The following is a 15904-nucleotide window of genomic DNA, read 5'->3' on the forward strand; positions in this document are numbered from 1 at the left end:
TTCTAGATTAAACTGTATGAAAGAAAATTCATTCTTATTTTCATTCTCTGTCATTTTCATTTGTATTCATCATAAAGGTTATAATATTTAACAAACCATATGGACAAGAATCATAAGACAAACATAAAATTTTTATGTTTGTCTTATGATTCATGTACCCGTGCAATGTAACGGCATCTGAAATCTAGAACTCGAACTCTCAACCATGATTCATGTTTTGTTTTGTTGATTGTCTTTCTCAATTTTATTTTGCAGTTTTGAAAAAGTTAGAGATGAGTTGATTATTATTTTATCTTAAAATGTATATCAGTATGGATTTCAAACTAAAGATTATATAAGTTTTATTATAATTTAGATTGAAAATAAAAATATATTCTATTTTAGTTTAATCATGATTTTTTTAGAAATAATAATAAAGTATTTTATTAGAGTTCGAAGATGGTTTAGTTTTAAATATTAATCATATCTAAGATATTTAATATTTTAAATTACAGAGGTAAAATACCTTTTAATAGAAAATAAAAATGAGGTGTTTTATTTGGGAATTTTTGTGTTTATAGTTAGTTATAAGCAAAGTTTAAATTTTTTTTAGATGTTAAGTGATTCATCTTATAGTATTTATCGAGTATTTATTATGTTTATCTACAGTTAATGATATGAAAGTGTATAATCAATTTCCTACTTACTTCTCTCAGTTTCAATTGCTAATTTACTGTGCATCCACTGAAACTGTGCAGAAATCGCGATAGCGGAGAAGAAGGTGAAGAACAGTAGATAAAGGAATTGAAGCTGCTATTAGATGGTATGTTTTTCTCTTCCACAAATCTATGATTTCAAATTTATATACACATCTATGCATTTACTGAAACTTGAAGTTTTTTATTTATAGAATCTTAATTTATCAAATCAACATATGGAACTATAATCGTTGCTTGTAGGTGTTAATACTTGAAGTTTTAGCCGATCGTTTTTCAATTTTGGTATGTAATTATTATGCTCAAAATAATGCAGTCTTCGGTATCATATAACATATAATTGTTTTTTTATCAGCTGCTCTAGTCATATCAGTGTTGGAGGTACTAGTTCCTCTCCATGCCTTCCTTATGAATATCTGCTATTTTTATTGGATTATGGCAGATGACTTCTACTAAAGTAGTTAAAGTATAGTTCTTTTTTTTTCTTTCTAGTTGTGCAGCATGTTAAAGTATAGACTTCATTCGTCATCTGTGATCATAATCTGAGCTAACAACGAACACACTTGTTACCAGCTCGTTATGCATTTGTTCATTACTGTGTTTTTGAAGCTGAGATAGAAAAGGTAAGTGCCACTATTACGCTTTTATTTTGGTGCTTTAATACATAAAGAGAGAATTTTTAACATGAGATAAATAGGAGAATCCAAAAAAAAAAAAAAATAGGTTGTGTTCTTCTGTTAAATAGATGTTATCTATATTTTAATATGGATTCATATATTGGTATTGTGGATCCTAATCGATACAAAATTGGAAAAAAAAAACACATTTTTACACAGTTGTTAGGCAGAACCGTGTAAAAAGATAAGCCCTCTTTTACACGGTTCTACCAAGAACCATGTAAAATTGAGCTTTTTTACACGGGGGTTTTCACATTTTTTCACGGTTTTGGAATCATGTAAAAAATGAAACGTTTTACATGGTTTTGCCAAACAACTGTGTAAAAAAGTTGTCCCTTTTTACACATTTCTACTAAAAATCATGTAAAATTGAGCCATTTTTACATGGGTTCTCCTCACATTTTTACATGGTTTTAGAACCGTGTAAAAAGGTTGGCCACTTTCTTACACGGTGGGCTTTTACATGGTTCAAAAACCGTTTAAAAAGCCTTTTTACAACCATGTAAAAAGGCTTTTCTTGTAGTAGTGAGATCAAAGTACCAGCGTAAAGAAATAAATACAACAAACGGTGAAAACTAATCCGATGAAAATTAAAAACTAATAATTACATAAAAACATATTCAACTCTTAAGGAAGCGACGGTAAGTGGAACTCTAAAAAGTAAATTGAAAATTTTCAATTTTAGTTTATTAAATATAATAAATAGATAAAATTATTTTTATTAAAAAAATAGCGCGTACTCGTCGGTTCCAGTTCTGGGTATCCAGCGGGACCGGGTACCCAACGGACAATGGTTAACAGTTCCAAAAAAATGAGAAGCATAACCAGTCCCAAACGATTCCGTATTTTAGAAACCAGAACCAATCACATTGGTTCCAGTTATGGAACCGATAGTTCCAAAGCATTTCTGGTTCGAAGCAGGTGGTCGGTTCCAATGCTCACCCCTATTAATTACCTACACAAACCTTCATCAAAACATCAATATGCTCCTAACAACTAGTTGATCATATATATTTTTTCCTTATTATATATTAAGCATATGATATTGATTAATTTTTTTTATTCCTATGATATAACTAAAATGAATTAATATTGCTTAGAAGACCATTTACTTAAACACTTACTCGATAGGTGTTTATAGGTAAATTCAACATTATCGCTTACTTATCGGGTAAGATTTCAGTCCAACAAAACTACATTGTATGTAACAATTTACCCGTTAAGCACTAATCGTGGTAAAAGTTGTCGTCATCACTTATCGGATAAGACTCTCGATCCTTGCTTTTGCTCTTACCAAGTAAGATTTTTGGTTCTTGTCATATTCATCAGATAAGATAATGTGAGTTAGTAAACGCTTAATCAGATAAACGTTTGATAGACGGTCTCTTGAAGTCATAATAGAAGTTCTATTCTTAGACTTTTGCAAGCATAGGTATCAAATTAGTATTCATATCATCAATTTAAAAAGGAACATTATTTCACCATAAAATTCTATTATAAAATTATACAAACGAATAAATTAAGATAAAAAAATAAATGAAATGAAAATAGAGTTTTTAAGCACTTGTAAGTTGGGCTTTTGTAATAAAAAAAATTGGGCCCTCCAAACCAATAACCCAAACTTGTTCACGGATGGCTAACCCGGTTCGAGACTAACCATGGAGGAATGGACCGAAACCCTAGCCAAAAAGTAGTAGCCGGGCTGTGACCGGTTCTGGCCCGTTCAGATGGCCATTGTCTATGTTCGAGCTTGAATATCCTAATCGGGTTTTTATAACCGATGTCAAAAAGATCGATTTTTGTTATCAACATTAGCTAATTGGGCTTTTCAATAGAGATGTGGGTTTGATGTGAACCAATGGAGCTTTACTGTTCTAGTCCTTGATTGGTTCGTTTGGTACCATTATTATCAATGGGTCTCCTTTTTACATTTTATTCATTCTTTAAATTTTATTTATTGTATTTTAATTTTCTTAAACTTTTATTTTATCATCCTCAAAATATTATTTTTATACGGTTTCTATATTTTTATTAGTTTATGTAATTCATTATATATTAATCTATACTATCTTATAATCCATTTGACTAAAACTCTTAAAAACTCTTAAAAAAACTCTTAAAAAACTCTTAAACTCTTAAAAACCCAATCCCTAAACCCAATCCCCTGTTTATCGCTATCCAACCCAACTAACCCAATTCGATTTCATGTACTGCGTATCCCTAAACCCCCGCCATCCCTAATCTGCATATCCCTAAACCCAATCCCATGTTTATCGCCATCCAACCCAATTCGATTTCATCTAAACGATTTCATCGCCTTACCCCAATTCGATTTCATCTAAGCGATTTCATCGCTCTAACCGAATTCGATGAAATAAACCCTAAACGATTCGATTTAATCCCTAAATATTCTGAGATGATATCGATTAGAGATGCATATATATATTTGACATGTTCATCATTCCATTAGTGTTAATCCAAAATCTAGAGGAGGTAATCTATTTCTCTTTTTCCTTAACCCAACTTTGTGTATAGGTATGTATATGTAAATGCAGTTTGGAAGATGGTACAATGGTTGTTGATTGTTGTTTTTGGCCCACCAGTAATAGCATGATTGACTATTCAAGTAGTACAATGGTACAATGGTTGTTGATTGTTNATGGTTGTTGATTGTTGTTTTTGGCCCACCAGTAATAGCATGATTGACTATTCAAGTAGTACAATGGTACAATGGTTGTTGATTGTTGTTTTTGGATCCAGGTTGATCTTTTGGGTGATGAAGTCGAAACACTTTTAGGCCTTCTTGAGAAGATATATATGGCTCTTGATCATTACTCGCCCGTCTTGCAACATTACCCGGGGGTAAGACAAGAATGATTTATTTAACAAGAATATTTCTCTATCTTTCGTTTTTCAATAACTATATAACCGTGTTTTTCTACTTTGCTACTATATGGTCATTATAGCATGTCTTATTCCGAAAAACAGAAATTCAGATCACAATCTCCCTGTTGACTGTGTACATCATTGGTATAAACTAATATGAACAGTCTTGCTTTCAATTGGTGCTTCAATAACCTTTTTTTTTTCTTTTCTTTGCAGGTTATCGAAATCCTGAAGTTGGTTAGGAGGGAATTAAGTGGTGAATCTTTGAAAGCACAATGGGGCATCTTTGAATAAGGTATATGCTCTCTTATACATGAACTAGCCTACTTTCGTAGTGAGTTAAGCCATAATTTAGTATTCCCTTCGTCCCAAAACAAGTGTCCATATTTCTATGTAAGTTTGTCCCAAATGTGTCCACTTTCATTAGTAGATAGTTACACTTCACTAAATTCACAATTCTACCCTCAATTATGATGTACATTTATTTAAGAGTTGAGACGGAGAAGTTCTTTAGTGGAATAAATTATACATTTTGAAACTGTGATTTTTTATTGAAGAGTAAAATTATCATTCAAATTATTAACAAGTTTAATAATTATATATCTAAAATTGTGTGAATTTTTTATTAACACTTTATCATGGGTAGGGCTTTTATATAGATATCAACAGAGACTAATAAACTGATCAGCAAATTAACTGAACTATTCTTGCATTGGAYAAAATACATGGTTGGATGTGTCATAGCTACAACTGTTTTGATATATAGCTTTCCCACTGGGAATATTTAGTCTATTCTCGCTTGCATGTCATGCTAGACCCTCAGGACACTATAGGGGATGAGCATCTGTGCTTAAATCACAATGATCCAATCAAACCTATATAACAATGCCAAATGACAGGAAGTACAAGATGGTGGTGCATTCTCTGTGTGAGGTCCATTGTCACCAACATGTTATTAGATTAGTACATCAAAACAGATGCTAATAAGCCAACCATCTTTCAAGATGCTATTCTGTTTTGGACTGTTTGGGATTGCATTCTGTGATGGCCTTAATAGAATTGGTTGCTAATCTGGTTGAAAACTGTTCCTCCGTTTCACATACCACACGATTTACATCAACTTTTAATCGTTCAAACTCATCAATCTTGATAAATGGGTTCGTTTGGTTTGGTTTGGTTTGGTTTGGTTTATAAATCTTGATAACTGGCATGGAGATTAAAAGTAAAGAAATCTTTAAAAAAAGGCAAATGCAGACCTGGAAGATGAAATTGCCAATAATGGGGACAGTCTGTATGCAACACAAATGGACTTGGCAGATCAAATTTCATAGGATTTTAGAGAACAATTAGGAAAATTATATGACCTGTATGCAACCCTCCTTTATGATTTTGTTTTTGTTCTGTTCTGTTAATTTTAGTGCATTGAAGTTCTTTGAACTAAATGGAAATGCTGAGGGCCATTTCCCACCATCACCATGTCATGCAATCATATAGGCATGTTTAATTGATCAAGGCAAGATGATCCTCACCTGATTCTCCTTTGATAATGATGCTCATGTCAAACCATCAAATAAACTAAGTAAACATGCATATTCTAATAATTTAAATTAGGATATCTACTCACAAGGTTTACAGATTTCATGAACAAGTCACGAGTGACTACTGTGTTTGCAGTTCAAGAATTTGCTGGTTTGCTACTATTGGTGGTTGATTTCGACTCACAATTGAAGGAAGCAATTGTTTTCAAGTAATGCAATTTTAGAGAACCACATATTCAATTGCTTAACTGACTCGAACTCTATTTGCATAGTAATGCCCTCTTATCTGAAAATTAGAACCAAAACTAAACAAAATCTTCATATCCAACGATTAATAGGTTGACTCCATATGAACCAACCTTTCTTTATCCTTATGTCTACAAACATGAATAAATCTTTGAGTTGAATATGAATATGGAAAACAAAACATATTTACATTCATGACYTAAACCACTTAGATAAAATTGATTTTTTTTATTAAAATAACAGAATGTTTACAACCTAAGGTGGGACTCCCACCAACAAGCATGTCCACTCAACCATCAAGGCAAGATGATCATCACCTGATTCTCCTTTAACAATGATGCTCATGTCAAACCATCAAATAAACTAAGTAAACAGGTGCATATTCTAATAATTTAGATCAGGATATCTGTTCACAAGGTTTACAGATTTCATAAAATCACTGTCTCTTTTTGCAAGAAGCATCGGTGGTGATAGCAAAAAGAAAAACAACCCATGTGCCTTCCAATGCTTCCTCATCAGTCTAACATGCTAAAACATAAACCTTTGTATGTGATTTGTAAGTCCATAACCATTACAATGGATGTTATGAACTTTTGTGGCTGCCTGCTGGTTACGAATATGCTTTCCAAATACCCAGGTTCAGAATCTGCTTTCCAAATACCCATTATTTACATGGTTAAGACATTTGCAGACATCCACTGTTTTTTGTAGGATTCTTAGGCCATGTTTGGCTTGCTATAAGCTTGATCTTAGCAGCCACAGCCCCAAGATATATACTTTTTTATGATGATCAGAACCATGAAAAATCCATTAGAGTACTACCAAAACAGTAGAATAATTAACAGTTGAAGCCATTCTAATTGTAACAGTTCCCAAGTCTAAAAGATAGTGTATACTTACACTTTGCCAATATTGCTGTCTAGAATATGAATGGGAAAAGAACTATTTTTCCCTTTTATTACTCTGCCATTTAAGTCCATATTTAAGTCCAATAACCATTCCAATGCTTGATTTCCACTGTTGTGGCTGCCTGCTGGTGTGAAGTCCCAAACATGAAATTGAAACAGAATGCAGTCCCAAACATGTGGCCAGATGTGTGTGTGTGTGTGTATAAGATGATGCAACTTGTTTACATGCTTGGGGGGGCGTTTCCATTGATAAAGGAAGTGCATATATTTCCTCTAAAAGTTGTTGGCTTTCATATATTGGATTGACATAAACCATGTGTCAATAACAAATGAAAATGTGCATATGCATTGATCTAATCACACACAAAAACATCTGGCCCTGTTATTGTTTTGAACAGAGTTGTTTTGAACCGTGCTGTTTACATTGTCCTGTTTTGAACTGTGTTGTTTTGAACCGTGTTGTTTACACTTTCCCAAGTCACTATGCTGCTGTCATGTAGTCACTATGCTCTCAATTTCAATACAACATTCCCAAAATAAGATAAAAAATTAATAGAGGATCTTGTATCCAAGGTTTTTGGCTGTTTCAATTTCAATACAACATTACCAACTTTTAAATATAATGCCTGCACATGATCTTGAACTGTTTCTACAAACAATTAAGGCTGTTGATCTTGAACTGTTTCTACAGTGTGTGTTTATGTATTTATACCTCATGATTAAAGAATTTAAATACAATTCTTCAGGCCCACATGATTAAATACAGTTAACATAATGGGTTTATATGCTTAGTATTTAACATCATTCTAGATTGTTTTCTTCCTCTTTTGGATTTCACAAGCTATGCAAGCACTCTTTGTCAACACCATCTCATTCTTATTGGTGATGTTTGCTTTCTGAATTCTCTTTCTCTTAAAAATCCTAAACCCATGTTCTGGAATCTTTGGTTCATTCTTGTATATGTGTGTGTGTGTGTATGTATATATGAAGATCAGTCTTAATTCTCTGTTTCCAAAAGTAAATAATGAAGTTTTTGGTGGTGATGTCGTTCTAATGGGAATGCCCATGGGGATGAAGTTTTTGCTGCTCCTCAAACTAATGGGAATGCCCATAGGAATGAAGCTTTCTGAAATCTCTTTCTCTTYCTSYTGTTTCAAATAATGAAGTTTTTGCTGCTCCTCAAATGTCACCAAAATCTTAAAGGTTTATGCACAATTACAAAAACTTAAAATAGTTAAACATAAAGATTGAATATAGACCCGTTGAGCATGATATTTAAAAGTTAAAATGTATTCTATTTGAATTGGCATATGTCTTCAATTGGAAAGTCTTTATCTCAGTTCTAACCAGCTTAGTGGTCAGATCCCATTGAGCATGTGTAACCTGACCAAGCTTATAGATTTGCAGTTGGTCAACAATCGACTTTTGGGCTTTATTCCTTCATCCCTGGGGAATTGCAATGTGTTGCAGCTTGCAGACACTCTCACTTGCTAACAACCAGTTGACTGGTACATTGCCTAATAGCCTTTATGATCTTGCCAAACTTACTACTTTTGATGTCCATAAAAAGAGAATAAAAAGATATGTCGAGGTACAATATTTATCTTGCTAATCAAAGTTTTCGGTCTCAGGAGGTAACATAATAAAAAGATTGGATGCTTGGAAATGGCAATAGCAAAGCCTACTTGGGAATGATATGTTGAGGTACAATATTTATCTAATGTTCTCCAATCGTTTACATGCAAAGAAGCTGAAATTTTTAGAGTCAAGCATTTTTTACAATTCCCTGCACTTGAAAACCTTACAATTCCCTGCACTTGAAACCTTGATATATATATTTCAAGCAAGATGCATAAATATGATTGAGATTGACTATGCAATGTAAAGTTATGCTCTTTTTATAGTTGTGTCTTTTTATGCTAATAAGAGACATATTTTAATGCTCAGGATTTACTAACAAATGCATGCTTCATTAGAATGAAAAGACAAGTTGCACATTGTCATTTCATTTGTTAGAATTGAAATTTCTTTTAATGATCATAATGTGAAAATGTTTTAAAATCATGCAACATTATCCTTTTAATCATGTTTTTATTCCAAACTTTGTCTTTGTCGATTAGTAATCATTCCAAAACATGGTAACATCCATTTTAGTGCACAAACTACGGGGCCGTTTACTTAAACATTTACCCGGTAAACACTTATCGGTAAATTTCAACACTATCGGTTACTTACTGGGTAAGATTTTATTTACTAAAACGTATCGTATGCAACAATTTATCCCGGTAAGTGCTAATCATGGTAAGAGTCCTCGTCCTCACTTACCGGGTAAGATTCTCGATTCTTGCCTTCGCTCTTATCGGGTAAGATTCTTAGTCCTTGCCATATTTATCCGGTAAAGTAAAGTGACTTGGTAAGTGCTTACCCGGGTAAGCGTTTGGTAAACCACCTACCTCTAATTTGCCGTCACTTAATGGTATTTCATACTTTGCAAATAGAATATAGTCAAATGTTCCAGTTATAGTGGTATATTTGTTTAAACAGTGAATATTTCTCAAAAGCTTATAGTGGATATGTGATGCTTATCACGTATGATTCTGTCTTGGGAGCTAATATGAAGCGTGGTATTTAATATGGATCATCTGATGCTTGCTTTCTTCATGCACATGTTTTTGCAAGATCATTTGAACTTTATAGATGTTGCTCCTTGATGTATGCAGGGGAATGAAAGAACGATCAACGCTCACTTCCTTCTGGTTCAATTGGCGCAAAGACAGCCGTCTCATTGGAAGAAAGCGTAAATCGTGTACAAGCTATTGCATATGTTGCTTGTAAAATCAATCCTGATACAATAGTGCTATGCCATGGAGGTAACTCTTTTTAGCATATTGCTTGTTGGACTCTCACATTAGTTAGATATAAGACCATTACCGGGACTTCCCGAATGACCGTACCGAGGAATTCTACCGTACTCCGTGCAGCGGGAAAAATTGTTGGAATTCTAACTCCCCTATCTCTATAAGGGCTCTTTTAGAGAAAGATTCAATGGGGTTCTACATATCGTAATACTGCTTATGGTTTTTAAGCATATACAATATGTGTCCCTTAAGATATCGTAAGCACAAAAGTTTCTCCTTGTTGGTAAACATTGGTTTTTAGAAACACACTCAATAATGTAATTCATGGAAACAACTGCTCTACTCTTTGGGGGTAGATGCCAGGTCTACGTACATCCACTCTTAAATCCCACCTCCAGTGGGAATTGGGATATACCAATAATGTAGTCCATGGAAATAGTTGCTATGCTTCTTGGGTAGAGGTCAGGTTTGCGTACATCCCACCCCCAAACCCCAATCAGGTGGGATCATTCATTATTCTGATTTTAGTCAATATGTGGTTCACAGGTCCTATGTCTGGTCCAACGGAAGCCGAATTCATATTGAAGAACACCAACGGAGTTCATGGATTTTATGGGGCATCAAGTTTGGAAAGATTACCCATCGAACAAGCGATAAAAGGAACCGTTGAACAATACAAATCAATATGTTTTGAATAAAATGCGTTTTCCATATAAACTTTACGCATTTGGTGCATAATATAAGAGAGAAACTTTTGTGGTGTATTCTCTGTTATGTTTGTATGTGTACTTACAGTTTAAAGTGTAGAAGGTTGAGTGGATATGGCTGTTGGTAGTAGTTCATTAGGTTGTAATATGTTATTAATAAAATTTTGCTTGGCGTTTGATGGTTTATAAATCATGTGATTATGAGTTGTTGCCAATTTGGTTGATATATATATATATATATATATATATATATATATATATATATANTATATATATACTATCTTATAAACCAAATTTATCAAAAGTTTTAAAAATAATTTTTAATGCACAAAGTACTATACATTTATGCACAAAGTCTTAAAAACAACTCATAATGCATTAATTACTACTTTATGCATTCAGTCTTAAAATCTCTTAATCTACAATTAAAATAACATATAGTACAAGTTACCAATGCACATTATTACCTTCTCTTTTCATGTTTCCAGGATACTTTTGAGACCTTTTACTTATGTCTTCACCCTCTATGTCTTCTCCCCATCCCCCAATGTGAGATTCAAACTAATATTCACCATGAGTTATCAAATTTTTTCTCAATCATCTCTCATTCAATTGCTCTAGAACTCTCGGTCTCGCTCTGGACTATTGATTATTTGCTCTTGTTGTAAATCGAACATATTTGTGGAGTTGTTTAAATATATTGGATTTTAAACTGTCATACAATTTTTCTCATCGATAGAATGTAATTGGAACCATAACTCTTATTTATTCAAATTGTATTAATATGTAAAGACCAAATGTAACTTATATCATCGTTAAATCTTTTCTAATAAAACCAATGAAACTTTAAAATCGTTAAAGTTCATGGGTCCCGCTGCATTGCGCGGGTACACAACTAGTAATAATAAATAGTGTAGAAAAGAGATAACAATAAAAAATGGAAACTACATAAACTTTTTATTTGGTGTCGTTTAATTATTTTGATGAAAACTTTCAAATGATAAATTTTGTTACAAAAATAATTATTTTATTATAATTTAATAAATTACATAAATTAATTAAAATAAACAACTCAATAATGGTAAACTGGTCATTTTACTTGTTCTGTTATGTCCAGTTTTATTTTACCAAACATTGAACAATTGTTCTATCCTGTCCTGTTTTGACACCAAACACACCCTAAATAAACTTAATTTATATAAACTTGCAAAATGGCCCATATGTCGATTTCTTAGTCAGAATGGCTACAATTCAACGTGTCAATTCCGACTTAAATACTAGAGATATTTTCAAGACTTGGGTTGCCCTGCTCCTCATCTTATAACTTAACTTCAATTATCAATCAGAATCACAATCACGATCTTGTTTTTACCTCCATCATTTCTAATTACGATATGTTTAATAATACATCAGATCAATTTACGATCAACTGTACCAAAATCAAAATATTATAAGTTTTTATCAATTATGTTTAGTTATTATCTACTGTATGAGCTCTGCGGTTTCAGATTTAGCTTACCTTAACAACCAACTTAATTAATCGGGCGATTCTTCAAATTCTTCACAATGTTGAGATTTTTGTTCGACTTTAAGAAGGTCGATATGAGAATATATACAATTTTGTATATATTCTGCTTTATCAATTATGATTATCAGTATAACTCTTTATTTTATAGATTTACAAGCTGTCAACAACTACCGTATAAATTTTATATACAAACACGATAAAAATGTCTTTATTTATAAAATGATCAACTGTAAGTAAATTTAACAAAATGATGACTCATGCTCCATAATTTGATGTTGTCATGTCCTTGTATAATTAATATGGTAGTTGGAAAACCCCAAATTAAATAGTTGAGTATGTATGTTTTGTCTGCTTGTCGATGTTTCTTCTGGTTTTTCGTGTGTTGTCACAGATGGTTTGTCGTCTTTATCCGGATCCAGTTTTTCTACAGGACAAGTGTTTCATATTAGACATGTCGGTCATGAATTTTTTTTATATGATCGAAATCTTACCATTTTTGAAACATTAAACCCGCGAGATGGTGTTTCATGAACAACAACGATTTACTAGCTCAACTATATTAATATGATCGAACTGAGTACGATGCTTCTGATGACTATAAGAATAGAAACCCTAATGGTATATCACAGTAGCCTACATAGTGGTATATTTGCACACACAGTCATTTAGCAAGCGTTGTGTACTTAATTTGTCTCTCACGTGATACTCTTAGGATGAGCAGATGGGTCATCTCGAGAGTTTCTGGTTATAAACCTTTTTACAGAAACTAATGAATAGAACAAAGACTAAAAAATCTATAATAGAAACCATTTGTAGGGGGCTAAGAATTAAAAAGACGAAATTTCACTTTTGGTTATCAAAAGGAATTTGGAACCTTAAGATCTGATAACAATAATTTGTGTATTAACTAATTGTCAGAAGGGTTTAAGATGAAGTTTTGTCTTTTATCGGATAAGATTTGAACAGACATTCGTTACTAATAAATAATATGATAAAGATTTAATAGCAACAATTAATTGAATGATAGACATTTGTGTGGCTTGTACGGTTTGGCATTTCCCTCATAAGGGAGGCAGCCACATGAAGCACACACATACATACGTATAATCGAACCAAGATTTTGATGTTACATGGTTTAAGAAAATGATACTTGTATGTTGACATGTTGAGCCTACATACCATAACATACAAGGCAAGTCATCACTCTCTCTCTCTCTCTCTCTCTCTCACACACACACACACACATATATATATACATATATATACATATACATATACATATATATATACATATATATACATACATATATATACATATATATATATATATACATACATATATATATACATATATATATATACACATATATATATACACACATATATATATATAAGGTTCAGGGGAAAACCTTAAACATTAAAAGTTAAGAAACACCATCATAACTATTCATCTATATGATATGCACATATAAATACAAGTAATTGAAGATGTTTTTTGGTTTTAATGTATGTGTGCATGTTGTGCATGTATGCATATTGGACAAATTATTTACAAGTTACTTGTATGCATATATGCATATTATGCAGATGAATGATTATTAGGGTGTTCCTCAATTTTTTCAAATTTTTGCGGTTTTTCTCTGGACCTGACCCTATATATAGAATAGGGGTTCTCGTGCGAAGGCATGTGCAAATGAATGCCTGGACTGCTCGATATCGATTACGCTGAAATTGTCTGTAATCGCGAACCTGATCTTCTTGAGTAGGAAGTTCGTCTTCACATAAACGAATGAAAGTATACGTTCAAGTCATGTAACCTTCACCGTATTCACAAAATTTAAAGTAACATTAACTCACATAATATAAAGTTACCTTCAACACTTTACATAATCTTCATAATTTTTTTCTCACGTGATCCTAAGTATGTGTTTATATATATATATATATATATATATATATATATATATATATACACACACAAATAAACTCACACCCAACTCACCTATGGTGAGGTTTGAACCCCTGACCTCCTAGAAGGCCAAGGGCTACGATACCGCTAGGCCAAAGGCCTTTTGGTAAAATGATCGTTTTTAGATGTAATTTGTTTTGCTATTTTCTTTGTTTTTCGCTGATTCTAGATTAACAATTTGAGGATATTTGTATTTTTTTTTTCATATAATATGGTTATAACCATCATTTTAATTACATCCATTAGATCATTTCAATTCAACGGTTTAAATGAGTTTTTCGCTTCTTTCTTTTTTAAGGATTCTCTCCCGATCTCATTATTACAAGAAGCAGCCACAATATAAATTAATACCCCACTCGTTTATTTTTATAGACTTTCATAGTAATATTTAATAAAAAGTGTCATATCAATCGTATAAATCAATAATTTGTTGTTCATCATGGTTCTAATAAACGTCTTTAAAAACCTTATTTTATCTTTATGCTATTTTGTTTTTAATGTTTGTTGTTGTTTCAATCATCATTTTAATACAAGATTTATCGTTTCCAGTTTAATTTTAATATTTGGTCTTGTAAGCATATCCAATTGTTTGGTAAAAACGACATTTTCCGATCTCACTGTCGATACGTCAAACGTATGCGTACCGATGGATTAACAACATAAATTTACATTATTGGATGTGGTTTTCTTAACTCTTTATTCAAAAATTTGATGAAGCATTTAAAAATCAAATCGAAAATTAATCCTATTGATTATATGAATGCAAGGAATAACCTCTTAAACGCTCGTTGATTGAAAAGATGTCAAACTTTAATCTCAACTCGAAATATAAAAAAGATACTCAAAATTTGGACGGAAAATGGAATGTTTATTATTGTTCATGTGACCATCCAACTTGCACAACCAACATGTAAATAACAGTTTCAAAAAGAACAGACTTGAAAAAGATGATGGACCAAGCATAAAAAGCCCAGATGAAAAATCAAAAAACAGAAAAGCGTCTCGAAACATGTTTAAACAACATTTTTCGGCCTCGAAAAATCCCCTGGGTTCCTTCGGGCCCTAGACAAGGTGTGCTACTCATTCTTAGCTTCGATCAGGCGTATCACAAGTTTCAGAGCTCCTGTAGCAAAAGTTACGCACTTAAACATGACATCCTCCATTAACCTGATCATGTATAATTTAGTGGTCTCAGTACCCTATTATGCATGACACGTCCTCTGATGTATGCATATATAATAAATTACACATATTTCAACTATCTAAAACGATGATTAATTTATAAAAATAAGTTAAATACAGTAGTTAGAAAGCAGCCAAACCAATAAACGATATATTTGAATTCATACGTAAATCGATATGAAATGTAACCAATTATGTGATGATTCAATGGTTTCATTAATGTTGGGTGACATGGTTACCCACGACCATTGATGCCATGGATGAAGACATTGCCTTTTTCTACAAGTTGTCTTTAAATCATCAAAATAAATGCTCATCCTCAATTACTTGTATCAAAATATCGTCTTTCACTTTTATTATTATTTTTTATTAAACCTGGATATCCAACCCGTTATGCAAGCCGACTAATCCCAGAACGACCACTTGTTTTGCGGATAGCTCGTGATCAACACATTTGAATCTCTGTGACCACAAGGGGTTTTTATTTCTCCTTGGATTTGAACATGAGACATTCTGACACTTTTGATCTTTGGAGTCAAGTTCAAACCAATCAGACACTATCTTTATGGTTCACTTTTATTATTTTATGTAATTAATTAATATTACATGTTGCATTTTTATATTATGAATTAAATTAATATCATATTTCCTGTGGCCCATAAAATATGCTTTTTGACATAACCCACTTGTCCATTATCCATTGTATATAT

Source organism: Cynara cardunculus, assembly GCF_001531365.2.
Source record: "Cynara cardunculus var. scolymus isolate 2C chromosome LG 15, CcrdV1, whole genome shotgun sequence".
Taxonomy (NCBI): Eukaryota; Viridiplantae; Streptophyta; class Magnoliopsida; order Asterales; family Asteraceae; genus Cynara; species Cynara cardunculus.